Below are 5,572 nucleotides of genomic sequence, written 5' to 3'. Positions count from 1 at the left end.
AAAAAAAAAAAAAAAAAATTCTTTTTTTCCTTGTGGAAATCAGAAAACATGAAACTAGATAGGAATTTCAGTCACATGGCGTTCAAGCAGCGGGTCTCTGAAAGGGATGTGTCCAGTGGTCTGCATCTTGGCTGCATGTGAGAGTCGCTGGGGTTCCAGAAAGAATTCTGGTCCTGGCAACTCACTCCAGATTTAGCTACCCTGGATACTGGATAAGTTTTGAAAGCTTTGAGGTGATTCCATTGTAGAGCCACTGGAGTCCAAGTGGGAACTTCCTGAGAACACCCTAACTGGGTGAGAGTCTGGTGTTTGCTTCCTAACTTAACTTCTCCTAAGCAGGTAAATTTCAGAATGTTAGCCTTTGTCTAGTGTAGTTAGCCTTTGTCTTTGTATATTCTGAGGTCACAGAAGGCTAAAGGACTAGCACCTTGGTGGGCTATTTCCATGGACTTCCTGGGCCCATCTTAGAGAAACATGGTGAGCTGTGCTTCTCAATGCAATAATAAATTACACTGACATACTACGATAAATTAGCCAAAGTAAGATTTGATTCATAAGTTACATTTTTCCTCAAGTTCTTCCATTCTAGGTTTTGTTTTTTGAGGCATTAACATTTATTTTTTAGTATAAATTCAGTTTCTTTAAGATAGTTTTCTGACTTTCTTAGGAAAGTATAAAATCAAGAATTGTGGAAAGTCTGTGAGTCTTTCCTCAGCTTAAAGCTGCAGTACTTCCCATCTGAGTGCCAGGTGCTGGGCTGGATGAGGTAAAGAGCTGAGTCATGTACACTGGGACAAGCTTCACTGAGCGCATAAGGAAAACACGCCAAAGGGTGATGTTGACACCTTTCATTTTCTCCTCTGATGCTGAGTAGCACTTTAACCTAAATGGTATTGCATCGTGCTATCACCGAACCCTTGTAATCTTTAGATCTACTGGTAGTAGGTATCTCTGGGGTTTGGAGCAGTCATACAGCATTCCCTTTATAAGAATATCCAAGGTGTTTTCTCAGTTTCTAAATAATCATTTTGGTTTCCTTTATACAAAGGAACTACCCATGAATTGTGGGTTTACTAATTGGAAATCATTCTCAGGTCGTCTTTGGGGAGCTGACAGTGTGAAATTGAAATTGGCTCTACATTAAAGTGATACCCATATGTGAATCTCATATGTGTACTAGAACATCCAAAAGAAATAGGGCCAGCAGTGAGTCCTCAGAAATGGTATGACAGATGGATGAGCCTGACAGGACTGTGATAGGGAGGAATGATGGGCATATTTGAAACACAGGTGCAGCCAGTGTTTTGAGCTAACCGTGTATAGTTCCAAAGACCAGATCTTGCACATGATCTAGACCTTTATTAATAAAACCATATGTTTAAAAATATTAAGGTATTTCAGTTGAGAGATTCAAGAGGAGTAGGTCTTCTAACAAGGCTATAAACAGTCTCCTAAGCAATTGTAGTCAATCCTCTAAAGGGGATTAGAAGCACTAATACCAGTGCTTCCTTCTACTGGAGCTTGCAGTTTTCTAGTTTTACGCAAGATTTTCCTTGGACTAGAAGAGTCAGGGACGTAAAGACTAAACAGAAATTTCCTGTGCAGAGTCAAGAGAGAGAAGATGGAGAAAAGATGCCCATAAAACTGAGATTTAATCCCAGCAGCGCATGGTATTCTTTGGTGACGAGTAAGAGAAATAAATAGTTGGTTATTACTGTTGATTTACAAATCTCTTAAGTAAATACTCTGACAGAAATATTGGCCAATCTGTATAGAAAATCCGAAAATTTTGTTTATTAAACATACTTTAGCTCTGAACAAGTTCCCTGTATCTAATAGCTTAGTATTAAGAAGCTGGCACATTGTATAATCTCATTTAATAAAACCCCAGATGAGAAGGAAATTTTCCTTGGTGAGACTGTTACCTTAGTTCAGGAAATCATTTAATAGTCTTTGTTACCTATAATAAGGGAATGCTGTAACCCTGATTTCTCTTAGAATGTATTGCCATAGTTGGCGCAGCCGACTTGGCAAATAGGCTGCTTTGCCTCCTGCCAAGGAAGCCCAGAGGGAAGGTACAGTTTTCTTCTGTTGCTGCATGTATATTGAAGTGCTGTGTGTTTTGTTTTGTTTTATTGGGGCTTTTTTGTTTGTTTGCATTTGTTATCTATGGTGAGCTTTTTGAGCCCTAATAACTGGAGAGGATGAGTAGGTGTTACATGTTCTCCTCCACCCGGGATTTTCTCAGTTTGGAAGGAAATGCGGACATAGGTAAGAGTTGACCTTAGAGTTGTGACTGCCATCACAGTGCTTGGCTATTAAGCTATGTGAATAATATTGATTCCACTGCTCTCTAAATAAGCCCTGTTTATTTTTAACTCAGTGAATTAGTCGTCATAACTGGAAACATCTTGTTACCTCAATCCTGGCCTGAGTGACAGTATAGTGGCAGCAGCCTCTTTCAGAGCACATTGATGAAGGCCTGGCTGAAAGGAAATAATGATGTGTGCAGACGGTGCAGAAAATGGCTTTTGTTCCCAGTGTTTTCTTCTTTTTGAATACATTTCAGTGTTTGCTGAACTGAGCATGGCACATTCTGTACCAGAAATGCTGGGTGACCTTACGTACAGTGTGCGCAGCATGAGCAGCTGTGACAGAGGGTTCTGTGCCTGGGACTGTCCTCAGGCGCTAACGCAGTCAGCATGGGCCCCAGAGTGACCCTGGATCTTCGCTGAACAGCCGGCGAGGGTGGCAAGCAGCCGGTGGGGGCATCGCGGCCAGTTTCCTATGAAGAGCTCTTTGAGGCCGGGTTTTCTGTTAGCTAAGTTTCTTCCAGGCCCCACCATCTCACACTGCAGGTGGACACGGTGAATGTCACACCAGACTTGCTAAAAATGCTTTGCTTGTAGCATTTTATTTACATTTATAATATTTATATTCCTCATTTAATAAGAGACTTTATTCTAGTAAAGTGTAATGTTTAGAAGAGATGTCTTTATGTAAAAGAAGCAAAATTTTATATGTTACACCATTATGTCCTACATACATGCAATATCAGATACCGCATTCAACACACAATTTGGTGGACTCCTTCCAGACCTGTATTTGTCAGTGAACAATAAAAAGATCATTTGACGCTATTCATTTCCCATGTTTCCCCTTTGGATTAGTGTATCCTTTAGTACTTGTTGTTACAATTTATGTCTTTTTAAAAACTTGCCTGCACCTTCTGTTGTTTATGACTCACCAGTTCAGAAGTATTTTTGAAAGAAAAGTTGTAAGATGTTCCCTCATTTAAAATTCATAAGGCCTGTTTCATGTCTGTGTGTTCAGAAACAGTTTGGTGCAAAGTTCTTTGAGATTTCTTCAACCAAGCAGAGAGAATTCCTCAAAGACCCTGGAACCTCACTTTGAACCCTCCTGAGTAATGGTAAAACGGTGAATTTATAAAGCATCAATAGTGGCTGAAGATAGAGTCAGTTTAACTTCCAGCCTGTAGAGTCCTTGTGTTTTTCCTCTCCTTGGTGAGACCATGCAGCTAAGGTTGAGTTTGGCCTTGGCCATGAGACAGGACACGTGAGGACTTGTGATGACCTGTCACTCAAGCCCATGTGATGGTGGTTTGCTGCAGTTTGAAGTGAGGCCACTCAAGGTTTCCTATTGATAGTATCAGTCCAGGGACCAAAGGCTCTGTACTTATAACTTGTAAACGCAAAAGAGGCATACATCCCTCAGCTGGTCGTTAACCAGGATTTGTGTAGTTTCATTGTCCCTTCCTTATTGAAACTGGCTATCATTTAATTGCTGTTCACTTGACATTTAGTTGGAATGGAGATTTCCCTGTGATGAGCCTCAACATGTAAGAAACCGCCACTGAAAAGAGGTGCATATTTTACTTCACTGAAAATGCAGAACTGAAGAACCACTTAGCTGGTTATGGTCCCAGTCTAAGTAGAAGAATTGGAGATTTGATGTATTCTAAGATGCCCATAATAATTATGATCCCCAAGCAAGTTCTGTGTATAAGGCATAATAATGTCAAGGTGGTACTTGTTGCTTAAGTGTGGACCACTACAAATCCTGCTTTTTCCTGGTAGCAAAATTACACATTTTCTAGTGCTTGTGCAACACCAAAGATGGAGTTTATTGTGCTTACCTTTATCGGGCTTACCTTGCACAGAACATTGTGTAGACACTTGATGGAAAAGAACAAGGTGGTAGGGATCTTTGTCCTTGGGGAATGCATAATTAACTGCACAGATTAAAACACTTAAGTATTATAGTACCTTTCTGTTTGTTGGGATACAATATCTAACACAACTGAAAAGAGGAAAGGTTTATTTGGCTTATGAGGGTTCAGTCCATGGTCAGCTGGCTCCAAGGTAGAAACAGGATGCGGGGAAGGGCATGGCAGAGGAAAGCAGAGAAAGAAGAGAGGACAAGAATATACCCTTCTAGGCCATGTGCTCATTGACCCACCCCTTCACTAGGCCCCATGTCTGAGCACATGAGGCTTTTGGGAAACATTTTATATTTAAATCATAAGAAGTATTACTTAAAGGTAACTATAAGATGCACTATAAATTACAAATAACAGACTAGCTTGAGTATATAAGATGCTTCAAATTTTAGGAGTGAACGAAGGCCTCTAGGTAGTGGATATAGATAAAAAAGAAAAGATGATGGCTGAGCCCTGAGCCCTGGGGCACTCCATGTAAGGGACTGAAGAGGGGAGGAGTGGTCAGTGAAGAAGGAGAAAAAAAAATCACAGAGTGTGGTGAGCCAGGAGCAAAGGCTGTGAAACGCTGTGAATAATGAGTAAGAAGAAAGAGTTGATTGTTGCACTGAGACAGAACTTGCTGGTGACCTTGATAAAAGCAATCTCAATGCAGAGATAGGGTGAACACCTAAGTAGAGGGGGTTATAGGGAGTGGGAAATAAGCAAGTAGACAAAAGTGTTTAACTTTGGAGTATAGATACTGTAGCGGAATACAATAGCCTGACGAAGACGTGGAGAAAGGGAGGATGCCCCCCCGTGTGTGTGTGTGTGTGTGTGTGTGTGTGTGTGTATAGTATGGACTGTAACTGCGTGTTTGGGAACATGTTATAATACGATGGGAATGATTCAATAGGAAGGGAAGAATGGTGCAGGAGAGGGAATGGTTGCCAAAGCAAAGTCCTTGAGGGAATAGATTCAAAAAAAGCTTCGAGAAAGCTAACATCCATTCTTAATAACTCAGCAAAATGAGTATAATAGAATGAGATTTCTCTTAAAAAGAGTCATTTATATGAAACCTTCTAGCTGTAAGGTCATACATATTTAATGGTGGAAGACAGAATGTATTCCCCACCAAAACTGAGCAAGGCAGGTCCCAACCAGCACAAGAAGGCAAACAAAAGAAATAAAAGTCATGCAGATGGAAAGGAAGAAATAAAACTGTCCTTATTTTCTGATGATAGGATCCGTGTAGAAAATCCTAAGCAACTACAGAAGGGCTAGTAGAACTAATTAGAGAATTTTGCAAGGTCATAAGGCACACAAAAGTGAATCACATTTCTATACAGTGGCACA

This window comes from Chinchilla lanigera, unplaced genomic scaffold (genome assembly GCF_000276665.1).
Source record: "Chinchilla lanigera isolate Chin_1 unplaced genomic scaffold, ChiLan1.0 scaffold00049, whole genome shotgun sequence".
Classification (NCBI taxonomy): Eukaryota; Metazoa; Chordata; class Mammalia; order Rodentia; family Chinchillidae; genus Chinchilla; species Chinchilla lanigera.
The sequence above is the reverse complement of the archived record's forward strand: the minus strand, read 5'-3'. Positions refer to the sequence as shown.